Consider the following 27,593-nt stretch of genomic DNA (forward strand, 5'->3'; position numbering starts at 1 on the left):
CCTCTAATGACCCATATTAAAACACATACAACCCTAGGTGAAAACAACATCCTAACTTCTCGTAAAGACCATAAGCTCCAAGTTTTCAAGGCCAAAGACCACCACAAGCCCTGAATGCTTTGCCTCCACGACCATACCAAAATCTCCAAAGTCATCTTGATTTAGCCCCTAGATTTTCAGCCGCCTAACACCTCTCTCTCGTGCAGCCCAAGTACGACACATTTCAAGAGACGGTGCGGAGGTCCCTCAAGAATATTGAAGCTAATTGCCATGCGGATTGGCAATTCCTTCACTCTCACTCCTAATCCATTGTGAGGCTAGAAGCTGCTTTGGGACAACTAGTTGCCACCATGAGTCAGAGAGATGAAGGCAAGTTGCCAAGTGTTGACTTTATTGTAATCCCAAGAGGGGGGGGGGGGGAGGTGCCAAGTTTCTCAAGCCTAGGATCAATCTAGAGCATATATAAAATAAACTAATAAATATGACTAAATTAATTTGCACAAGTAAATTAACCAAGCATGCATAGTACTAATCATATTTGCCACATGCTGATTTAATATATTGTTTCTTCCCTTACTGAGATGTGTCTCACTCGAATACAAATTTATCTTTTTCAGGACCTCCACAAGATCAAGTTTAGAGACCTCAGGATTATTATAGCATTTTTGGGTTGGAGAAAGGAAGAAAAAGGGTATAAACATGATGATATTTAGGATGTATAAATTTATGTTTTAAGTCTTCTCGGTTATGAATATTGGAAGTTGTCGATTATGTTTTTGGAGATATATATATATATATATATATATGTGGGTGCAGATGGTTGAATGGATTATTATAGAATGTATGTAGAAGTAGAAAACTCTAGTATATTATTGATAGATGACTGTAGTTATGTTTTCTGCTACATAATTATTAATGGAATAACAGGTACATGAAAATGAATGGCGTGACACCTGGGTCCCACAAGGCGGGTTCTGGGTGCCACAAAGCATGGTTAATCAAGTGTAATGCACTGAACCAGATTTACGGGTTCAGGGCGTTACACACATGGACCCAAAGTCTTAAAAACACTTAAGTAACCATGATTTTTTATCATCAAAACGAGATTAAGCCTTGTTAGGCCAACACACACACACACACACACACACACACACACACACACACACACACACACACATATATATATAATCATTTTTAGGAATTGATTTTTTTAATTCTTTTATTTAGAAAATTACGTGCACATTTAGCGATCTTTGGTATTACTGCCCAAAATTATCAAAACAAAAATAATAATTAAAAATTAAACACAAAGAATAACTAAATTTGAAAATGTGCAACCTTTTTGTTTAGTGGTAGAAAATTAAAACTAATTAAAGACCTAATTGAGAAAATTTCTATTTTTTCATAAATTAGATAGCATTTAAAAATATAATTAAAATAGTGTAAAGGCAAAGATTGCAAAATAAAACTATATCGAAAGAGTGAAATTAAAATTTTCTTTTATTGTATTACAATATTCATTTTTTAGTGCTTTAAGAAGAACATACTATTGACTTTTTGAGGCCAATCTCTAGTTTTGATGCTAATGAAACACAAGAATTTTATGTGTGATCTAGTTTTTGTGCATGACAAATTAGCATTATCATATAATGCACATGGACTTGAAAAAAATGAAGACCCTGACATATTTATTATTTGTTGTAATATTATTAATTTCATTTCAAATGGGTCTGTAATAATCTACGTATCTTGCATATAGGACTATAAGCTCAAGAACTTAGAAAGACCTTAGGGATCACCCTTCGGTTGAACGACACTAGGTTTTTGGGCTAAATTAAGAAGCTAAAAAAGGCCTTAGAAAATACCCTAGGTCCCTTCACTTTGATGCATAAAAATCAGGACCAAAATCACATAAGAGAAGCAAGTTCGGTCGACCGAACCAGCCCATTTCAAATATGTTGGTCGACCGAACTGCTAGGGAGGTTAACGTGTTGGCCATGATACGGTTGACTGAAACATTTTTAACTTCACCAACTTGGTCGACCGAATCCCCACGTGGGAAACCCCAATGCTATGGTCGACTGACCAAACCAGTTCATTTTCATGCTGGTCAACCAAAGTTGGGAATATGGTCAACTGAACAAGTTTCGGTCAACCGAACTGTGGACACTTTGGAATCGCCCTAAGTCTGATTGACCATATATTTAGTTCAAAAATGAGCTGGTCGACCAAATCACCCAAAGCGGTCGACTGAACCTTAAGTACGGTTGACCGAACTTGTCAAGTTAGTCCAAATTTTACAGCGATAAAACATGGTTAACTTTCTTAAGCATAATTAAAACATTTTTGAAAATTATCAGCGTGTCCCTAAGGGCTAATTTTTCCCCCTTGCATTCATTTGTCTTGATTAAGGGGGGATTAGTAAAAATCATTAAGCAAAAACTCTTTAAATTTTTCTAATCCTATTTTGCTCATACTACTCCCAAATACTCTCCTACTTCATATTCCTTGATTATTCAAGCCTAGAGAGAGTGTTTAAATTATTTGTGCTCTATTTTAAATAGCCCTTAACTCTCATTTGAAACTTGTGTTGATTGATTTTTATCTTAAGAGTTAGGCTAGAGTTTTTCCCACTAATTTGAATAAATAAATCTTGTGTAGGAAAACTCGTTGGCTTTAGGGTCTTTGCATTGATATTGCAAAATTCCTTAAGCAATATTTTTGCATGGAAAATATTTTTACAAGCTTGATTTCAAACAACTCTTGTGCTTGCTACATTGGGAAAATATCTTTGACTTTGTTTGAATATTATTGTTAGCATCTTTAAAACCCTAATCAGACATTGAGATTTAGTATATCTTGTTTCAAAGAATAGCTTATTTGAACACTCTTGTGCGTATTTGAGATTATACATTATACTAAGTGTTGTTTGCACATATAAACCATTAAGTTTATAGTTCTTACATGATTGGTGTGCATTGATTATATTGTGCGTAATGGTACATATCTACTTGTGTAAGAAGCATTTCCATGTATGTAAATTTTTATATCTGTTGTATTCCAAGCATGGGCCTGAAGAGGGAGACAAGCTCTGTTGAATAGTCTCGGATTGGCTTAGACCTGGTGCACCATCTTGGTTAGGTGCGGGTGTAGGTTGAGGTCAACCTCATTAATTGACCTGGTTGCATTTAGGTGCCGCTCCACCCATTAAGTGAGTCTATAGTGTAATCTGTGTGCTTGTGAGCCAAGGTGGGGATGTAGGCAGTATTGGTTGAACCCTGATAACATATCATGCGTGTACTTTACGTAATCACAATTTTTTTACTGCACGTGTATGTTTTATTGTGAATGATTGGGTTTATAATTGCATAGATAGACCCTAAGTTACGTAATACTGTTGAACTTGTTTAACCTAGGAAGAAATCTTTAAATACCCAATTCACCCCCCCCCCTTCTTAGGATTACACCAATTCCAACACATACTATATAATATGACAATTGAAAATTAGTAAAAAAGAAAAATTTTTTTGAATGGCTTTTATTTACAAAATATAGAAATTTTATAGGTATTACAATTTTTAATTATATTTTAAATTCGTAAAGCCATTTTATCTCAATTATAATTAAAATTATTTTTAAATGAATGATTAATCAACAAAAGTTGTTGGAATTGATGTATTCCCAAGAGGGGGGTGAATTGGGTATTTAAATATTTTGTCTTAGGTTAAACCAAATTCCAGAAGTAGTATTACATAAACCTAGGGTCTTTCTATGTAATTACAAATCCAATTAAATATTCAAATAATAAACATAGACATACAAGTAGAGAAAGTAAATTATGGAAAATGAACTAACACTAGATATGTTATCGAGGTTCGGTCAATACTGCCTACATCCCCGCCTCAAGCTCACATGCAAGAGGATTCCACTATGGCTCACTTAACGGGAGGAGTGACACATAATGAACATCGGATGGTGCACCTAGCATTCCTAACCAGGTCAAAGCCAATCCGGGACTATTCACAGGGCTAGTCTCCCTCTTCCGACCACACGTCGGGAATACAACCAATAATCATATTTGTGTACAAAAAAATATGCTTCTTACACTAAGCAGATATGTACCACTATGCTCAATTAATCAATGCACTCACGTATGATAGGATATTATGGTCCAGTGAGATTTTGTTATCCAATGTGCTAACTCTCAACAATATGTATGTCAAAGTGTATATGTGAGAGTAAGACTTTTGATTTCAAGATAATGTGCTTGCAATGTGAATAATCAAAAGGTCTTTATAACCCTAATCAAATATCACAATAATATTTTTCAAATGTAAAGCACAATTGATAATGGGGTTTAAGCTTGCAAAAAAAGTTTTTGTCAAAGTACAAAGCAAGCTTTTGAATCATGCAATGAGGATGCACGATCTTAAGCCAGGTGTTAGTTTTTCCCAATACAATATTTATGAGCGAAATATAATGGGAAAAACCTTAAGCTACACTTCAAAAATCAATACACAATCATATATAAATAAGGGAGAGTTTAAGCTTGCAAGATGAATATGAAAACACAAATCTCTCTCAAAATAACTAGCTAGATGAGTATGTAAAAGAGATTTTGGCAATATGTATGAGAAATATGGAATTAGGAAAGATTTTACCCAATAAAATTTTTAGAGAATTTTTGGCTAATCTAAAACCCTAAACATCTCTTAATTGTGACAAATAAGGAGGTATTTATAAAGTTGGGAAAAATTATAGCCATTGGGGACACACTAGGTATTTTGGAAAAAGATTAATTGAGTTTAATTAAAAATAACCCAGTGTAACCTCTGTAAAAACTGGATAACCCGAGAGGTTCGTGATTACACACTTAAATTGTGTAATTAGGTGCTTTAATTCATGCATTGCGAATAATATTTTGTATTTAAATGCCTAATTACTCTCAATATTCTAAAATTGTGTTCTATTTATAAAATTTGAGTTTTATTGAGTAATGTATGAAATTTTGGTTTTTTTTTTTTATTGCAGAGCAACTGTTGGAAGCTAAAAAAACGACGGTACTTTGCAATCTTCTCTCATATAACATTTGATTCAGATGATTCAAGATAGAAAGATAAGAAAACAATCTACAATTTTCATGTTTTGTGTTTTGCAAAATACTGGCAGCATCAAGGCCGAAATCAGACGTGAAGTTAGCATACGCCGTTTTATGGATTATTTCGACAATTCTTCGTAATCTTCACGTAACTTTCTCATCCGAGCTCCGATCGAGACGATTCAAAATTCTAAGAAAAGCTGAAAAAGAGCTCTACATCTTTTGTTTTTTAGATTTTGAGAGTTACGAGCTGTAAGAGGGTCAAAAGTGTGCTTGAAAGAGGAGGGCAGTTCATGTACCTTTGAAAAAAAAAAAGAAAAAAAAAAATCAAAAAAATGAAATGTGACCCAGCCATGCAGCCGGGTCATCTCATAAGGGTAGTGTGCACTGGGTACATAGAATGGAAAGACAAAAGAATGGAAGGAAAAAAAAAAAAAAGAAAGGAAAGAAAAGCAAAAGGAAAGGATTGAAAAAGGAAAAGTCAAAGGAAGGTTTCCTTGTGGAGGGAGTGCCGTGTGCAAGAAGAGACTTGGAGAGAGCAGCGTGCGCTGGGGCTGGAGGGAGAGAGGCTGCACCATAGAAAAAAAAAAAAAGATTTTTCTTGGGGGACACACAAGGGAGGCCAAACCACGAAAAATTTTTCTTGGAAAAAAATTATCTTTTTGGGGAGCTTTCTTGTGGTTTTCTTTTGGGGGTGCTACGAAGATACATACATAGCCAGCAAAGGAGAGTTGGAAGCACGAAAAAAATACTATCTTTTCAGAATCGGAAGGCGGCGAACAACGGCGGTGTTCGGGGTGTTCGTAACGCGCGACGGCGGTGCGGCGAGTGTTGATCTTTTCCATACGCTCCAAATTGAAGAAAATATGGTGAAATCTGTTATGTTGGATTTAATTTTCGGAATGAACTAAAATTTTGAATTCTAGGAGAACGATGTAGCCAGTTTCGAACTATGCTTGCTCTTTGATGCTAATCTGAAGTAATTTTCATTAATGTTTGTTTGAGTTATTCTGTGCCTAATGCTTTTAATTAACTGGCCATTAATTAAATGATTTTAGTCTTGTGATTTGCTACTGAAAGGGGTGATTATAGGATAGATCTTGGATAATTCAGCGTAGGTAAATATAGAGATCGAAAGACTTATATGAGCCTACGTTGCATTAAATATCGAGGGTCTTACTGCGTTCTTGCGTTATTAATTTGCATACTCTTATGTTAAATAATAAACAAAAATAGGTTCCGATTGACTATCGAAAGAGGCTTTTGGAAAAAATTGGTGATTTGCTAACAAACAGAGAAAACGAAGTTAAATTAGCTAAATGAGTAAAGCATAGTGAGAAACTCGGTGAAATCGGTTTCCTAGAAGTTTTCATCATCATCAATTTGACACGCGGTATCCAATTTTAAATTCTCCTAAATAGTTTATTTAAAGTAGCTTTTTTTAAATTTTGCAATCTAAAATTGTTAATTTTTCTAAATAAAATCAAGGTTAGTAAAATTTCGGTACTTAGTAAAATTAAGACATCAATCCCTGAGGACGATACTCTACACATCACTATATTATAAAACTACGATACTGTGCACTTGCAGTTTGCACTGGTCAGTTCGATCGACCGTAATTTAAGTTCGGTCGACCCAATTGCCAAGTTCGTTCTACCAAGGCATTTTTGAACTTTAGGCTCGGTCAACCAGATTTGAGGCTATTTTGGACCTCCGAGTGTTAGCTTTGGTGTATTCCCAAAAGGGGGGTGAATTGGAATTTTTAAATTTATCTCCTGGGTTAAACGAGATAGTCGTATAACACAACCTCAGGTCTTTCTAATCATTCACCAATTGCGCAAATCATGATATGCAGAAATTAAGTCATGCACAACATTCACAATATAACATACACGTGTAGTAAATATAAAGTGTGGAAATATAAGTAGACACATGATATGTTATCGGGGTTTGGCCAATACTACCTATGTCCCCACTTTGGCTACACCAGTACAAGGATTCCACTAATGCTCACTTAACGGGTGGAGCGGCATTGGTTACATCCAGGTTAATTCATGGGGCTGACCTCAACTAACACGCCTTACCAGGATGACACACCTAACTTTCTTAACAGGGTCTAAGCCAATCTAGCACTATTCAATAGGGCTAGTCTCCATTTTCAGGCCCACGCCCGGAATACAATCAATATAAATTTTTTGTACAAATAAACGCTTCTTATACAAGTAGATATGTACCAATACGCATAATATAATCAATGCACCTCAATGATGTAAGAACTATAAGCTCGGTGCTCTACGTGTGCAATCAACACTAAGAATAATGACTTTATCTAATTAAGCACAAGAGTGTATATCAAAGCAAGATTTGAAACACAATATTTGAATATCACAGTATTAGATCAAGGTTTCAAATATGCTGGCTAGATGATTCAAAAAACCTTAATAAGATGCTCAATGTACTAATCACAATGGATGTTTGAATACAAGCTTTGAAAATAATTTTTGAGCACAAAAAAAATATAGGCTAAGGTAACTTGCAATGACAATGCAAGGACCACAAGCCACTAAGTCTTCCCACACAAGATTTATCAAATAAAATTGATGGAAGAATTTAAATTTTTACTCTCAATAATAAAAACAATAAGCACAACAAATGAGAGTATGAGCTAATGAGGATTAAGCACAAGCACTCTATATATACTCACAACACTTGAAAGATCAAGGAAAATGAAGTTCTAGAGTGTTTGGGAGTAGTATAGGCTAAAAAGGGATTTTTGATTTTGAGAGAATTTTGGCCCTAATCAATTTTCTAATCCTTACTAATAATTACAAATGAACATGTATATATAGGCAAGGAGGAATTTTTGACCATTGGGGAATCAATGGGGATAATTAGAAAAGTTTAAAATAGGTTTAGAAAAATTAACCCAGTTTATACCATTTAATTTTCAATAAAAATTAATTTTACCCGAGAGATTCGAGTGATTGAACTTCAATTCGGTCACTCGAATAGACTCAGTTAAAAAATCAAATTTTAAAGGTTTGGGTGCCTGAAATTAGGGTCGGTTGGCTGAACCAAAGTCAGTAGCATATGGGGCAAGATTCGGGTGCCCAGTTCAAGGGTCAGTAGCCCAAAATGGTAAGTTCGATCACCCGAGGCCATAATGAACGTGAATATTCAACAACCCAAGTAGTCGAGAAGTCCCTTTCAAAGGGTTCGGTCGCTCGAGGGTGATAGGGTCATTTTAAGTTTGGTCACCCGAAGCCTAGCCAAACTGCCGACTTTCTAGCAGTTCGATCGCCCGAGGAGTTTTGAGCTTATGGGGTTCAGCCGCCCGACCTCTCTCATTTTATCCCTGTTAAGTTTATTTTCACTTCAATTGATAATTTGCAAATATTATAAGTGATATTGGGGACTTTCTTATGTGCAAGTGTTGGGACCTAGGGTCTTTTCTAAGACCTTTTTAAGTACACCAAAAAACCTGGTGTCGGTCGATCGAAGGTCGACTAAAGGGTTATCCCTACGGTCTCTACGGTCTTTGAGCTTTAGTTCTTACATGCATGCCATGCATTAATTATTATAGATCGTTCCTATATTACTATTATAGATCCTATATTAAACTTATAAAATTACAACAATGAATCTTTTGGGTCTTCTTTTACTTCAAGCAACTGTGTGTCACATGCCATAAATACGATCCAGTTAGTATGATCTTGCACACAAACTTGGTAACCATTAAATACCAGATTATTTGTCATTATCAAAACTGGGAATGACCCATGGGGTCAACACCAAGGTTAGGTCGACCAAGCTAAGTTCAGTTGACCAAATTTGGATGTTCGGTCAATCAGGCCAATTTTCAGCTTGATGTTCGGTCGACCAGGGCATTGGGATTTTCTCACGTGCTAGTTCAGTCAACCAGGACATTGATGTTCATTTTAAGAATGGTCAACCAAATGGTCAAACGTTTGACCCTGGGGAGGTTCGATCAACCAAAGTGTCTCTATGTGTTAGGGTTCGGTCAACCGAACACACTAACTTTGGGCATTCAATTCCTAACTCTCTTTTAAAGGCACCCCTCTTCACATAAATGTTAATTCTAAGTTATAGGGGGCTTATTTGTGCAATAATTTGGGACCTATGGTCAGTCTAAGGTCTTTGAGCTTATCTATCCTATCATGCATGCACTACATTAATTATTACAAACCATTAATATTTAAATATTACAGACTCGAATAAAACTTAATTAAATTACAACATATAAATGTTCTGGGTCTTTATCTTCTTCAAGTCCATGTGCACCTTATGAAATTTCCAATTGATCCTGCACACAAATTCATTAAACATTAGATACCAATGTATTTGTCATAATTAAAAGGAAATATGACCAATAAGGTTAAAATAAAGTGATTTTTTGAATATTAAATCATTATGACAATAAGTCACTAAAACAATTGAAAACCATAAGATTTGGTCATCAGTTTTTATGAAAATTTAAGGACAATGGAAGGAGAAAACTAACAATATAAATAATCACGTAAGCATAACTTATTTTGGGACAGACAAGGTGTAGACAACCAATTTTAACTAGGCTCCTTTTTAGTAAGGTCTCTTTTATTAGTTCCTCAACTTATGAAAAGTAAGTAAATCTACGAGGTACTTTGTATTAACCTTGTAATTTTACCCAAACGTGGTCATTTTTTATTACATTTTTATTCATCATTTCATTTCATAATTTTAATTAGGGTACCTTTTTTATAACGGTTTTCTATTACTTATTCCATTTTCCTTACTTTAACAAGGCATTTTAGACAATTTGAGGGGAATGTGTAATCCCAAGAGGGGGGTGAATTGAAATTTTAAAACTTTTTCGTATAATTTAAATGATTTAACCAAAAATATCTCAATCAAAGTAAAATGTGTGAATGTAAAGCAATCCCAGCAATTATTAAATAAACATACACTTGAAGGAATTTAAAGGAGATAAAAGAGTGGGAGAGAGTGACATCAATATTTAACGAGGTTCGGTTATAGTCGCCTATGTTGTCGCCTTGGGAAAACCTCCCAAGGATTTCACTAACCCTGCTCACTTAACTAGGTGGAGCAGAAATCGTTTACAATCACTCCTTAAAGGATAGTGCACTCCTCTTTAGGCGATACCCGACACCTGGCACACTCCGTACAGGATGGAGCCTTCCTGCTCAGGTGATACCCCATGCCTAGAACACGGTTCACTACCCGAACCGCAGGGATACAAAACATATGAACAATGAAATTTTGTTCGTACAATAAATAATGCTTCTAACAAGCTGATTTGTACAAGATAAAATTAGATGCACTCTCAAATGATTTATAGAATGAAGCTCGGTAGAGTATTTAGAAAATCAAATATGAGAAGCTTTTCAAGGAAAAGTATATGAATAAATATATTGCTCAAAGCTCTCTTGATTTACCCAAGGATTTTCTCCACAAACAAATTTCAATGATGAAGTGTATAAAAAGAGTTTAATCTTTGCGATTAACACTAAATAGAATAAAATGCTTTCAAGCTAGATATATGATCTTGAATATAAGCTCAAGCCTTTTTCCAAGAAACCCTTAAAAATTTCTCCAAGAAGATTTTTCAAAAGGAAGCTAGGGAAATAACAAATTGCTCTCTGAAATCTCAAGAACAAGAAATTCCTCAAACAAGTATATAAAAATTTAATATACACTTGAAGCTTACTTGTATAACCCTAAGATTTTCTTCAAAAAATTTTTTTTCTAAAGAAAGAGTAGTAGAAAATGGAATTAATCTTTGAAATGGAGTAAAAAATATTAGATGAAAGCAAAGAATAATGAAATGATCTTTCAATATAATTCTTTTACATTTCAAAAGAGGTTTGGCCAAGTATTTATAGGCATTTTTAAAATATGGCCATTAGGTGATCATTGGGTAATAAAATATTAATATATTTTTAATTTTTTTGACCGTTTGAGGCTCAAAATAGCCTTAAATCGAGAGGCCCGGTCGATTGGCCCTAGGGCGATTTTCCTTTTTGCGAGAAATGATCTACTAGGCTCAAGATCCGGTCTACCGGATCATATGACCGGTTAACTAGGCCAATTAAGCCTTCAAGAGGCCAATCAACTGGGCACTTGTATAATTGCACATTTGTTCATTCTAGTCGATTGGGCCAGCAAGGCTTAAAAGTGGCCGGTCTTCCGGACCTATTCAATTTACAATTTTGGCCATAGGAACATGTTGGTCAATTGGCCCAATTATACTTATGGAAGGCCGGTCGACTCGGCTCTTATAAAATTGCCCGTGTGGTCACTCAAGTTGATTGGGCTTGACCAGCTAGTCGACCAGGCCTTAACAAAAATTGTGTTTTGGAACTTGTTTGATTTCAAAATCATTTTTAACCTTTGGTAGAAGTTAATCTGTAAGTATAAACAAGTTTTCTTCTCTTTAGGGTTACTAAGGTTAGTCTAGGTTCATTGATGAGCTTCAATTAAAAACCATATAAGCATGCATGCACTAATTGAAACCTAATTACTATTACAACTTAAAATAGTGAATTCTTTAGTATTTGCTCTTTGCAATTCATGGAATGCGCCACTTTGATGTGAGCTTTAAGTTCTTTCATGGCTTCCATATTGTATTTTCATCTGTGCTTTTCTGACATTTATCATGTTCATATACTAGACACACAAATGAGATGCTATGGTTTGTCATAATCAAAACAGGGATCGGACTCAAAAAGTCAACAATCTCCCCCTTTTTGGTGATGACAAACATTGGAGCAAAATTGGGTCAAAAAGTCAACAATCTCCCCCTTTTTGATGATGACAAACATAGGAGCAAAATTGGGTTTAGCCTAAAAAGGCTTCCCCTAACAATATGCATAACTTAAAAATATTCAATACAGTTCAAGCAAACACAGAGTGAAGACTTTAGAATTTCCAAGTATAGCATTTAAGTCCCATGCTTCATTGTGTGTTTGGTATTGAAGTTTACTTATCATTTTCCAAATGTTTAAGATACAAAAGCAAGTTAATATAGTTGTAAAATTGCAAATTTTCCTCACAAACATTCTTCCCCTTTTGTCATCAGGAAAAGAGCTAAAAATTAATTTCTCCTTGGATAAGAAGAATATTGAAATAATCAAAGCCCTCAAATTTTTGAATTTCATGACAAAAATTGATATTAAAAAAATTTGCACATGTCATGAGTTAAAGACAAATCTCCCCTTTGAATTTTATTATTAAATGCAAGGGACGGATACTAAAGCTTGCTGAAAAAGAAACCTTAACAGGAATAAGTTCAAGCAAGCTTGCATTTTTCTAGTGAAAAATTTTAAGAACATTCCAAATATTAACTAGAACAATCAACCAAATAGATAATGGAAGATCATATGGCTAATCTAAAATGACTGTGGCTAAATAATATGTTTTCACTTAAGATTTTCAATGAAATGATCATATCATGTTTGAACACACAAGCCACACAAAACTTCTACTAAAAAAACTAAGCCTTACATGTGGGTGAACACAAAAGATAGAATTTTAAGTTCGAAAGCTCACCCTTTTGATTTGAATGTGTGCTTAGGTACTTTTGACTACTTATACCGATACTAATTGTGAAAAGTTTATTACAACAGTATAAGCAATAACTTTAAAACAAATTCTATTGGTTATAGATCAACCATTTTAAACAACCAGTAAGAACTTTTCTATAGTTACACAAGTTTCAGATAATAAGCATTAAATCATGCAATGTGTTTGTGCATCCCACTAACAATCCATACCAAAATATTGTTCCATGGAAAATTGGATATCATGTTCATGGTTCCAAGAAAAGCCTTTGAATTAAAAAAAAAAAAAAAAAAAAAAACCATGAACTACAAGGTGCATACGAGACCATAAGAATGATGCCAGGAATTTTCACAAAACCTATGCAAAATGTGTATTTAGGGATGAAGTTCAATATTTATTCAACATTCACTCGTAATTAAAAAAATTTAGCATGCAATATATCATAATCATCTTAGCATATGATTTATGGACTTTGATCAAGTGTGTGATGTCAAAGTTTTGAATAGCATGACCAACAATTTCGACCCTTACATAATTTCAGAAAATAGAGTTTAGACCAAATGGAGTCGATGAACTAGATTTTCCTAACAAGATAATGAAAGCATAGTTTAGAGTGTTTTTGGAAGATTCTAAAAATTTTGGTAGTATGCCATCTGTAAATAGAGCATTTTCCCATCCTGCATATCACAAAAGACATGGACTAGATGGCCTAGCAATTTTCTACAACATGTAATTCACAAGTCACTGCATCAACCATGTAGGTGGCATTCATTTCAATCAGCATGCAATCTAGCAATTCATGTTATAAACAAAAGATAAATTATCCACCAAACAGTAAGCAACAATAGATGGTGGGTGTGTTCAATGCAGTGCTAAAAAATACAAACAAAGGATAAAAAGCATCAATAAGAAAAAATATCTAGTGTTTAAGAATATAGACCAAAGATTAAAGTGTTTAACAGCAAAAAAAAGAAAAAAGATCAATAGTTGAGAATTTTTTAAAGTATCCCCCTTAGATGCATCTCCTATGCCTCTCCATTGTGAGACTTCCACCAAAAGCCTCTTCATCATCGCTAATGTCCATATGATGCTTTCCATCCTCATCATTATCGCTTTTCAGTTCATTGAAGTGGTCATTCATCTCAGTGAAGTTAGCTTGCATGAGTTCTTCCAGTTTTGTATAATTGTTCTGAACCTTAATGAACTGATTCTCTATAGAAGCTACATACTCTTTGAAATCCTTTTGGATGGAGGTGTATTGGAAATCAGAGGTAGCTACAAGTTCCTTGAGCTCACCCTGTATAGAGGTGAGGTGAGCATCTGCAGACTCTAAGGATTTGGCTATGGATTCCCTGAACTCACTGAAGGAAGTGGAGAGTCTCTCAATTGCAGCCATGATCTCGGCATTAGTCAACTGTGAAGGCTAGTCCTGAGGTCCTAGTTGATCTCCTACTCGTCGTGGGGCATAAGGTAACCATATATTCCCAACAAGATCGTTCCCCATCAGTTTCACTATGGTATAGGAGAATATGTCTATGTGCTTCCTCCTTTTAAGCAATGAATAATTATTCTCTGTGACCCCAACCTCAAGAAGACCTTGTTAAGTATGCCGCTATATGACATGATTATCCTATTCTACATGGTCTTGATAAACATCCACTTTATGATTAAGTTGGCATGGTCCACCTTCTTCCTCGTGAAGAGACACCATATAATAAAATAGTCTAGAAATGATACATAGATCCTAGACCCACTCTTTGGCAACATATTATATGAGATTATGTAGTGTATAAATTTGGCCTTTAGGATGAAGGAATTATATGTTGGGGTGTGGTTATGGTTGACTACAGGGTGTACCATGACCAAGTTCACAAATGCCTTAATGGAGATGTCCTACTCATTAATCTAAGTAGTCCTGGGGTCAGTACATTCATAGTCTACTCTCTCAATTTCAAAGGCTTCAGTGAGGAGCTGGGCATCAAATCTGAAAGGTAGTTCTAGACTATAGAATAATCCCCTATCATCACATCCTAGGTTTGAGTAAAATAATCTAACAAGGGTGGGTTAGACTCCTCTAGACTGATAGGCAATGAAAGGATACCACCCTTGGTATTTGAACATTGCTAAAACATTCCTAAAATGTTGTTTCATAAAAGAAATGTCAAGAACCTTACCCGAAATTGCCTCTTTGGGTTGGAAGTCTCCCTCTTATTTAATCCTCTCGTTCTCAGAAATGAACCAACTCCCTAAGGTACCTTCAATTTACTGAATGGCTTTTCTCTTTTTGGCCCTCGGCATTGTGAGGATGAGGATTTTAGGGCTAAAATACAAAAATGGAGGAAAGGGGAATTTTTTCTTTCAAATGGTTGTGAAAAATGAGACATATGATTGTTGAAATATATATATATATATATATATATGTATATATATATATATATATATATATATAGCCCGATGGTTCAGTCGACTTGGGAAGGTCCTAGTTGACTGGCGAGCATTAAAACAACCAATTATTGTTTCTAGTCAATCAACTGGGGATAGGGACCGATCGGCTAAGGCTAGTAGACAGTTCAAATTGTAGGGCTTGGTCGGTTGGGACATCGGACCGGTCGACTGGGGCTTGAACAAATGGTTCATATTAAGTTGCCCAGTTGGATGGGTAATGGGATTGGTTGGCTGGGGCTAAAATTCACTGTAGGGAAATTGGAGGGGTCCGGTTGAATGGGCAGTTGACTGAGGCAATAATTTTACTAGCCATAAGGCAGGTTCGGTCTACTGGGCGTACGTTCGGTCAACTGGGCCTTCACTAATCTTCAATTTTAGCCCTCTTTTTCAATTTTTTGCATATAACACTTTAAGCGAATGGAATTAAGTCTTCAATAAGTAAAAATTGGCTTTTAATCTTTAGACCAATTAGACTAGAATGTTCAGATTATAAACCTTCAATGAAATAAACTAATTTGTATTATGTGAAGGGTATAATTAAGTTATTGAACCAAGATCTAAGGTGGGAATGATGGCGTTTGTTTTGGCACTCATATTTCTCTATGTCTTGGTGGGTTAGAATCCGGCATTTCTTTGACTCTCCATACCTGTTTGGTTTTCACAACATTTCTTTTGAATGGGCTATCAAACTTTATGTGCCCCATTTTATTTATTTCTACTTAAGAAGCAGGTGGTGTGAGTATATGGAGCGAAGGAGGTACTAGCATAAAATTTAGATGCTCTTACAAAGTACCCCATGTATAGGTTATTTCTTTTCTTATTCTAAAATCCATTAAAACATATACCTTCCTTATCTAAGGCCATCTTCTAAGATCCTAAGAGCTTATCAAAATTTTATTTGCCCCTAGTAAATGTGTTGATGATCTTAGCTTGGTCCTCAATTTTTCTTTTTAAGCCTAGAATTTTCAAGTCTTTTAGGCCCTTGCAAACAACTTGTAATCTTATGAATTCTTTGGTCAAAAATATGAAGGTCCTTTTCATTTTCAATAGAAATCTGGGATCTTATATTTTTCAGCTCTTTTTCCAACACTTTTGTTGTCTAATCTCATGATTTTCAAATATCTTCTTTATTAACAAGAACTTTAGACTCGAATTCTTTCGGTGATGCTTCATTCTTGTTTTTCAAATCAATATATCATTTATTAATTTTAACAAGACACTTATGAGTTCTAATATATTCAATTTATAAAGCATAATATAGCATGTTCATAGCACTAGAATTAATTTGCAATAAATTATAATCATGCTCATTCATTTCGCTTTCCATCTTAGGAAACTCTACATTTTGAATGGTTTTCATTGGGACATAGTTCCCTTGATCAATTACTTTCCAATCCCCCTAATCAATATTTTGAATAAAAATAGTCATTTTTTGTTTCCAAGCATTGAAGTTTTTCCCATAAAAAAATTGGAGGTCTTGAACAAAATTGTCCCTCACTAAACATAGTTACACCATTATGAGCCATTGCAATCTTTATGCAAATGTAGTTAAGCTTATTGCAATTGGGCTCTGATACCAATTGAGGGGAATGGTGTAATCCCAAAAGGGGGGGGGGGGGGTGAGTTGATATTTTAAAAAATTTTGTGTATAGTTTAAATGATTAACCTAACAATATCCGTTGACTTTTGAGTTCAATCTTGTTTTGATAGTGACAAAATACAATTATCTCATCTGTGCATTGAGCTTTTTGGCAAGATCATTATTTAGCACGCACAGATGATACTAATGCTATGGAAGCCATGAGGAACCTGAAGTGCATACGACCTAACATATTTCATAAAATTAAAAGAGCAAAAGGATGAGGACACATCAGATTTTTAGTTGTAATGTGTGTTTAGTCTCACTTGTATTTACATATTTCATAAGATAGAGTTGGAAGCTCAAATGTACCTAGACAAACTTTAGGACTCATGCATTTCATAAAAGATTCATTTACATTATTTCTAGGTTGAATAAATGTTTAGAGGCAAATTTTAGAGGCCTCATTGACGAACCCTATGGCCTCGTCAACGAATGCATGAAGGCCACTCGGCAATGAACAGTTTTCTCTTGTCGACCAAAAAATACCGAGAGTTCAAAAATCTCAGATAATGCTCTCGTCGATGAACTCACATTCTTGTCGACGAACGAGTGTTGATCACTAGTCGACGAGTTCCTGGAGCAAAACAATGGTTCAACGTGGACACAGATGTAAATTGTTTATTTTTAAATGATCCAATGGCTAGGATTTGATCCAATGCTGAGAATACATGTTTAAACACTCCCAAAACCCTAGGAGAACATAACAAGACAAGAAGAAAGCAATTTTTGCATACCTTGCCTACACTCTATCAAGTTCAAACATCTTTTGGGCATTCTCTTAGCCCACAAAAGAGCATTCACGTGCACATCTTTCTAGCACGTTTGATATTGAGGTTTGGTATACAAGGTTTTATATTTGGGCATTTAATCTTCATTGTAAAAATTTTTCTTCTCTTATATTTTTATTTAATATTTTATTAAGAGAGCAAGAACCCTAAGTTTCATATTCTTCTTTAATATTGTGGAAGAAGTTCATTCTAGGACTTTAAATTTTGAAGCATTCTGGATATTATTTTTATTCAAAGATTTAATTTTCTTTTATTCGTGCCAAAAGTTATTTAAGAAAATCCTAGATCTCTAGCACTTATTATTTGAAAATTAAATTTTTGGAGATATATTGCATTGGGTGTTGATCTATGAGAAAACTCATCATACATATTTTTATATACAAAGATCATATATTTGATTATTATTAAAATCATCACATACATTTATTGAGCTTCAAGTTATATCCTATGAATGTGTTTTAAAAATTTTATTTTACTCATTAGTGTTGACCTTATAGGTCGCACCCGGTTTTGATAATGACAAATACTGGTATTTGATGATTGTCAAGTGTTTGTTTAGGCTTAAATGAATATCCCAAGGAATGACACTTGAAGCAACCAGAAGACCCTGAGAACTCTTAATTTGTAATTGTAAATTCAATGTTTGTAATATGGGTCTGTAATAGTAACTTAGGATGTGGTCTGTATTTATCTTACTTGCACATCATGCATATAGGATTGTAAGCTCAATAAGACCATTGCATAACTCTAGGAACCAACACTCACACACATATCATATAATACATAGGAGTGTTAAATTTGTGTCTTTAAATTGAACAAATATCATGATTTTGAGAGAGCTCGGGCAACTGAACCCCTGGAGTCCAAAACTCCTCGGGCGCCGAACTGTTGACGAGTCAACAGTTGACCAGGGCTCTCGGGTGACCAACCAATAATATGCCTACCTTCCCTAGGCACCCGAACCCCTTGAAAGGGACAATCCACCAACTCGGGTGACTCGACTATTTTAGCTCAAAAAGAACCCCGGGAGACAGAACACATGGATTCCGACCACCGACTATAGAACCGGGCACCCGAAGTCACGAAGCAGTGCTACTGACTTTGATTCGGGTCACCGAACTTGAATTTGGGTGACGGAACTAAATTAAATAACTTTTATTACTGAGTCTTTTCGGGTGACTGAACCTCGGTTCAGCCACCCGAACCTCGGCAGGTAAAAATTATTTTAACCGTAGTAAAAGAGGGTTAATTTGGGCTAATTGTATTTTAACTATTTGGGACTTTTTTAATTATTCTCAACATATCCCAAATAGTTATAATTTTACCCTTGGCTATAAACATGAGTTCATTTGCAAGATTAGATAAGGATTAGCAAATAAATTAGCCAAAATATCCTCTCTTTTGAAAATACATCTTTTGGCCAAATACTCTCAAATCTCCATTCCTTTGATATATTCTAAGAATGTGTGAACATTTCTATAATGCTTATGATTGCTATAGATTGCTAGAAACTCCCATTTGATTGTTTGATTGATTGCTATATCTTATTAGGGAATTTTAGCTTAAGTTTATCCCACAGATTTTCATATCATAAATCTTGTGTGGGGATAAACTAAGTAAGCTTATGGTATTTGCATCTTTGTTGCAAGTGTCCAATAGCTTGGTTTTTATTGTGCAAAGATTCTTTAAACAAGAAAATATTTTCAAACTAGTATTGTGCATATTTCATTGAGGGAAACTCTTTTGAACTAGTTTGATTATCTGATTTGTATCTTTGGAATATTGATTTGCTACTGACGTAGTTTGTTTAGATTCCAAGATTTTGCTTGTATTGAACACTCTTGAGCATCATATTGATTATATTGTATTGAGTGTTGATTGCACAAAATTTGCATCACTGAGCTTACACTATATCCATATCATTGATGTGTACATGAATGCACGTATTTGGGTACATATCTTAATTATGTGAAATCATAATCACTGTACCATATATTTGAGAGAATAATGTTGTATTTCCAGGCATGACCTGAGGGGGTGGTAATCCAACCTGGTAAGGATTGGTCGTAAAGGCTGAGGTCAGCCCTGTGCTAATTGACTTGGTTTGTTTAGGTGCCGCTTTACCTATTTAAGTGAGTAAGTATAGTGGTAATCCTTGTGCTTGTTAGCTAAGGCGGGGACGTAGGCAATTTGCCGAACCTCGATAACATTTCTATGTCTCACTCTTACTTTACTGCTTTCTGGTGCTTGTGTTGCTAATTAGATTGCTTTATTTAATTACTAGTATATATTACAACTAATTTACATTACTTGCACTAGATTGACCATAGGGTTGTGAATACACTACTATTAGGAGATTTGCGTAGGGCTTAAATTTTAAAAATACCAATTCACCCCGCTTCTTGGGATCACTGTAAAGTTAACAATTGGTATTAGAGCCACGTAGCGTAGACCAACTTTTATTTTCCAAAAGATCACATATGGCTTATAGCTCCGTGACCTCTTTCCCAGAGGGACCATCCTCCACACGACCTCCTGTTTTCAATGGTGTTAATTACACCTTCTAGAAATAGAGGATGCACATCTACCTTCAGAATACTGATTGGAAAGTGTGGAGGATTGTCTCTAAGGGAAATTATGTCCCTATGAAAATTGTGGGTGCAACTAGAGTTCCTAAGACTGAGGATGAATATGATGACGATGATATGAAAATTGTTAGTCTAAATGCCACTGCTATGAATATTTTGCACTATAGTCTTGATGTAAATGAATTTAAAAGAATTATGGTATGTTCTACTCCAAAATAAATATGGGATAAGTTAGAGGTCACATATGAGGGTACTAGAGATGTGAAAGACAATAGGATAGATATGTTGACTAGTGAGTATGAGGCCTTTAGGATGAATGTAGGTGAGTCCATTAAGAGCAAGTACACCAAATTCACACACATCATAAACTCACTGCATGCATTAGGAAAGACCTATCCGACACATGAGATGATTAGGAAGATCCTTAGAAGCTTACCTTTTATTTAGGAAGCCAAGGCTACAACCGTTGCTGAGGGTAGAGACCTTAAGGCCATGACTCTAGATGAATTGATAGGTTCCCTGATCACTTATGAATTAGCCATAAACGAGAGGCTCAAAGAACATAATAGGGCTAAGAAAGTGGCTGCATTAAAAACTTCCACTAACACATCTAGTGAATGCAGTGAATCTGACATTGATGATGATATGGCCATGCTAACCTAAAAATTTAGCAGATTCTTTAGGAAGACCAGAAAACCATATAAAAAATATAGGGAGTCTACTATTGAGAAGGTAAAGTCTTGCAAAAGAAAAGAAAAATCAAATGCTCCCACATGTTATAACTACAACAAAGTCAGGCACATCAAACTAGACTGCCCACTGCTAGAAAAGGAAGCTAAGAAAAAGAAGAAAGCCATGAAGGCTGGGACATCATGGGATAAACTTAGCATCAGCGACTCAAAATCAAACCACAGGGACTCAGAGGTTGCCAATTTGTGCTTGATGGCACACGATGATGAGGTATCATCTTCTAGTTCATCATCTTCATATTATTCATCTGATGATTGTGATTCTGATTGCATGCCTACTTTTAAAGAGTTACAATTTGAATATGTTCGTGTATCTAAAATGTTAGGTAAAATGACCAAAGAAAATGATGTTTTGAAAAATAAATTTGAAAATTGGTCAAAATTGTTTGATATTGCAAAAACCCCTCATGCTTCCATTTTAAAAGAAAAAGATGCTACTATTGCTAAGCTTGAGAGGAAATTAGAGGATTGCTCCAAATTTTTTTTTAAATTCACCGAGGGCAAATGCAATTTTGAAAAATTACTTGGTGCCCAAAGAAACTCCTTAAGTAAAGAATGTCTTGGTTTTAAAAGTATGGAAAATGTTAGACGACCTAATCTTTACTTAGGACATTTTACACGTGAGTCAAAGTCTCATATTCCTCCTAAAGATCCTAAGTGTAGAATAAAATGTTTTAAATGTAAAAAAATTGGTCATACTCAATTTGATTGTCCACTTAGGAATAATCGTGCTAGAATTAGGAAAGTATGGGTAGTTAAGGAAGGTTCGACCACTAACCCCTATGGACCTAACAAAATTTGGGGACCAGAATCAGTTACTTAGTTTATTTTGCAGGTATGCCTAAAATCGTCATCCTCCAAGGACCGGTGGTACTTGGATAGTGGGTGCTTATGACACATGACCGGTGACAAGGGAAAATTCACTTCAATCATTCCTAAGAATGGAGGCTATGTGATAATTGGCGACAATGCAAAAGGACGCATCATCGGGGTAGGTAAGGTTGGTAAGGATTCCTCTCTTACTATTGATAACATTTTATTGGTTGATGGGCTGAAGCATAATCTAATGAGCTTAAGTCAGTTGTATGACATAAGATATAAAGTATCTTTTGAAAATGATAAGTGCATAGTAGAAAATAAAATAAATCACAAAGTGCTTTTCATTGCCGATTGCCACGAAAATGTTTATACTACTCTTGATAACCTAGCTTCACAACAAGTAACATGTTTTTCTACTATAAATGAAGCTAGTTGGTTATGGCATAGGCGCTTAGGACACGCAAGCATGGATTTATTGTCAAAACTTGTTAGAAAAGAATTAGTAAAAGGCTTGCCTAAAATGTCATTTGTAAAAGATAAAATTTGTGATACATGTCAAATGGGTAAGCAAAAAAAATCTAGTTTTAAGAAAAAAGAAATTCATATCTACTACTAGACCACTTGAGATTCTTCACTTAGATTTGTTTGGTCTTAATTATGTGCAAAGTCTAGGTGGTAAATCATATGCTTTTGTAATTGTAGATGACTTCTCTAGATTTACATGAGTGGTATTTCTTACACATAAAAATGAATCATGTGAACAGTTTACCAAACTTTGTAGGAGGATTCAAAATTAGAAAGGATATAAGATAACTCATATAAGAAGTGATAAAGGCACCAAATTCAAAACTGAGGGCGTAGAAAATTATTGTGACTTAGAGGGTATTTCACATAACTTCTTTGCACCTAGGACACCTCAACAAAACGGAGTGGTAGAAAGAAAGAATAGATCACTATAAGAAATGGGTAGAATTACGCTGAATGAACATAACTTAACTAAATATTTTTGGGCCAAGGCCATAAATACTGCATGTTATGTTATGAATAGGGTGTTGATTAGACCGTCAATTAATAAAGCCCCTTATGAATTGTGGAACAACCATAAACCTAATATTTCCTATTTTCATGTGTTTGGTTGCAAATGCTTTGTGCTTAGGGATAATGAATACTTAGGAAAATTTGACTCTAAATCTGATGAAGGTATTTTCCTAGGTTATGCACTTAATTGTAAAGCATATAGGGTTTTCAATAAAAGAACATTGACTGTCATTGAATCTATTCATGTTGTGTTTGATAAATCTAATCTAATTTCTAAGAAAGAGGATGAAGATGATATTGATATTAGAAGATGCTTAGATAAATTATCTATTGAAAATAATACAAGTGAAAATCCAGAAGTTAATGAAAAATCATCTGAAAATAATGAAAATCAGGAGTTGCCTAAATATTGAAAATTCATTAGAAATCATTCTATAGATTAAATCATAGGTGAACCTTCTCGTGGTTTAACAACAAGATCCTCCTTGAGAAATCTAATGAATCATTCTGCTTTCTTATCCCAAGAAAAACCTAAAAATATTAAAGAATCCATAGAGGATGAGTCTTGGGTGATGTCCATGCAAGAAGAACTTAATCAATTTGAAAGAAGCAAAGTGTGGACTCTAGTTCTTAGGCCTAATGATCACACAATTATTGGAACTAAATGGGTATATAGAAATAAGAAAGATAAGAATGGGGTAGTAACTAGGAATAAGGTTAGACTAGTTGCCCAAGGGTATAATCAGAAGGAGGGAATTGACTTTGATGAAACATACGCTCCTGTTGCTAGGTTAGAAGTTATTCGTATGCTACTTGCTTATGCCTCTTTTAAAAATTTTAAATTGTTTCAAATGGATGTTAAAAGCGCTTTTCTAAATGGCTATATCAATGAAGAAGTATACGTAGAACAACCACCTAGTTTTGAAAATCATAAATATCTAGATAATGTTTACCGGTTGTCTAAGGCCTTCTATGGATTGAAACAAGCTCCTAGAGCTTGGTATGAGAGGTTTAGTGGTTTTCTACTAGAAAATGGGGTTACCTATGGCAAAATTGACAATACACTCTTCATCAAATCCAAAAATGATGATATGCGCCTTGTTCAAATTTATGTGGACGAAATCATTTTTGGAGCAACTAATGATGAGTTGTGTAATGAGTTTGCCAAGTGCATGAAAAACGAATTTGAAATGAGCATGATAGGTGAACTTAAATTCTTCTTAGGGCTACAAATTAAACAAGCTAAACATGGAACTTTCATATGACAATCTAAATATATCAGAGACTTGCTAAAGAAATTTAATATGGAAGATTGTAAAATTCTTGATACACCTATGAACTCTTCCATTAAGCTTAATAAAGATGAGCAAGGAATCCCTGTAGATGTAAAATTGTATTGTGGTATGATTGGGAGTCTCGTATATCTCACTGATAGTAGTCCTGATATTATGTTTAGTGTGTGTATATGCACTATATTTCAAGCCGCTCCTAAGGAATCTCATCTAAAAGTAGTTAAACGAATCCTTAGGTATCTAGTTGGAACTATAGAGTTAGGCTTATGGTACCCTAAGCATACTACCTTTGAGATTGTGAGTTATACTGATGTTGACTTTGCCGGTAGTAAGGTTGATAGAAAAAGTACCAGCGGCACTTGTCACTGTTTATGACAATCTCTTGTTTCTTGGTTCTCCAAGAAACAAAACTCTATTGCCTTATCCACAGCCAATAGGATATATTGCAGCTAGAAGTTGTTGTACTCGAACTCTTTATATGAAATAACAACTTATAGATTTTTGATTGCACAATGATACAATACCAATTAAATGTGATAATACTGCAGCAATCAACATCTCTAAAAATCTTATCTCACATTTACGAACTAAACACACTGAGATTAGACATCACTTTCTTCATGATCATATATAGAAAGGAGATGTTGCACTTGATTTTGTATGCACCAATGAATAGTTGGCGGACATATTCACTAAACCACTTCTCGAAGAAAGGTTCATACAAATTAGACGTGAGTTAGGTCTAATGCACAGTAGAGATGCTTCTTAGATGTTTCATAGTTTGCATAAATTTTGGGGGAGCTCTCAAGTGACATTTACAAGTCTTAGCAACTAATATTATTGTTAATATGTCTCATTGCCTTGGACTTTACGTATATTGACTATTGGTTGTGATGCATAATTCTTTTCTCCATTTCATGATGATATTGGACTTTATGTTTTATTGTATGATCATACTAGAATTGTTTGAGTACTTGTGGATAAACTATTAGGATTTATAAACTCAAACAGGTTATTATTTGTACAGGATCAGTTTTGGAAAGTCCTATTCTCAAACAGCACTCTGTCGAAATTTTTTTTAAAACTTTTCAAAACTTGTAATGTATAAATATGGTATTCACCCATTGCCTAGAGTTCTCAATTCTTATGGCCCTTTTTGTTGTTGCCAAAAGGGGGAGATGTAGGGGAAAAAATTAGGCTAACTTATTAGACTGATTTGAATTTAGGATTGAGTTGCATTGAACTTATTATTTTGAATTTTACATGATGCACATTGTTAGGGGGAGCCTTATAAGGCTATACCCATTTTTTGCATGATGTATTTGCCATCATCAAAAAGGGGGAGAATGTTGACCTTATAAGTCGCATTCGGTTTTAATAATGACAAATATTGGTATTTGATGATTGTCAAGTGTTTGTGCAGGCTTAAATGAATATCCCATGGAATGACACTTGAAGCAACCAAAAGACCCTGAAGACCTTTAATTTGTAATTGTAAATTCAATGTTTATAATATGGGTCTATAATAGTAACTTAGGATGCGGTCTGTATTTATCTTACCTGCACATCATGCATGTAGGATATATGTAAGCTCAATAAGACCATTGCATAACTCTAGGAACCAACACTCACACACATATCATATAATACATAGGAGTGTTAAGTTTGTGTCTTTAAATTGAACAATATTAGGATTTTGAGAAAGCCTGGGTGACCGAACCCATAGAGTTCAAAACTCCTCGGACACCTAAACTATTGACGAGTCAACAGTTGACCAGGGCTCTTAAGTGACCGACCAATAATATGCATACCTTCCAAAAGCGTCCGAACCCTTTAAAAGGGGCAGTCCACCAACTGGGGTGACCGACTGTTTTAGCTAAAAAAGAACCCCAGGTGACCAAACACATGGATTCAGACCATTGAATATAGGATTGGGCACCTAAAGTCACGAAGCAATGCTACCAACTTTGATTCGGGTCACCAAACTTGAATCCGAGTGACCAAACTAAATTAAATAACTTTTATTACTGAGTCTTTTCGGGTGACTGAACCTCGGTTCAGCCACCCGAACCTCGGCGGGTAAAAATTATTTTAACCATAGTAAAAGAGGGTTAATTTGGGCTAATTGTATTTTAACTATTTGGGACTTTTTTAATTATTCCTAACATATCCCAAATAGTTATAATTTTACCCTCGGCTATAAACATGAGTTCATTTGCAAGATTAGATAAGGATTAGAAAATAAATTAGCCAAAATATCCTCTCTTTTGAAAATACATCTTTTGGCCAAATACTCTCAAATCTCCATTCCTTTGATATATTCTCAGAATGTGTGAACATTTCTATACTGCTTATGATTGCTATAGATTGCTAGAAACTCCCATTTGATTGATTGATTGATTGCTATATTTTATTAGGGAATTTTAGCTTAAGTTTATCCCACAGATTTTCATATCATAAACTTGTGTGGGGATAAACTAAGTAAGCTTATGGTATTTGCATCTTTGTTGCAAGTTTCCAATAGCTTGGTTTTTGTTGTGCAAAGATTTTTCAAACGAGCAAATATTTTCAAACTAGTATTGTGCATATTTCATTGAGGGAAATTCTTTTGAACTAGTTTGATTATCTGATTTGTATCTTTAGAATATTGATTTGCTACTGACATAGTTTGTTTAGATTCCAAGATTTTGCTTGTATTGAACACTCTTGAGCATCATACTGATTATATTGTATTGAGTGTTGATTGCACAAAATTTGCATCACTGAGCTTACACTATATCCATATCATTGATGTGTATGTGAATGTGCGTATTTGGGTACATATCTACTTTACGTAAAAGCATAATCACTGTACCATCTGTTTGAGAGAATACTGTTGTATTTCTAGGTGTAGCCTAAGGGGGTGGTAATCTAGCCCGATAAGGATTGGTTGTAAAGGTTGAGGTCAGCCCTGTGCTAATTGACCTGGTATGTTTAGGTGCCACTCCACCCATTTAAGTGAACAAGTATAGTGGTAATCCTTGTGCTTGTTAGCCAAGGCGGGAACGTAGGCAATTTGCCGAATCTTGATAACATTTCTACATGTCACTCTTATTTTACAGCTTTTTGGTGCTTGTGTTGTTAATTAGATTGCTTTATTTAATTACTAGTATATATTACAACTGATTTACATTACTTGCACTAGATAGACCATAGAGTTGTGAATATACTATTGTTAGGAGATTTACCTAGGGCTTAAATTTTAAAAATACCAATTCACCTCCTTTCTTGGGATCACGGTAAAGCTAACAATTAGCTTGTTGAGAAGCATTTGAGTATTTAAAAATTTTATCAATCTATTTTATTAACAATTTGGGTTGTTAATAGGGGAAGGAGAAAGTTACACCTCTTATAAGCAGCGGAGTACGGGGAAGTTGTGCCTCTTGTAAGTAGTGGGCTTGTAATGGAAAGTTCCGTCCCAGTTAAAGGATAGGATAGTGGAATCATTGGGTGGTTTGCCCAAGGCGAGGACATAAGCCAAGTTTTGCCGAACCTCGTTAAAAATTTGGTGTCTGCG

The sequence above is a fragment of the Malania oleifera genome, chromosome 2 (assembly GCF_029873635.1).
Source record: "Malania oleifera isolate guangnan ecotype guangnan chromosome 2, ASM2987363v1, whole genome shotgun sequence".
Taxonomy (NCBI): Eukaryota; Viridiplantae; Streptophyta; class Magnoliopsida; order Santalales; family Ximeniaceae; genus Malania; species Malania oleifera.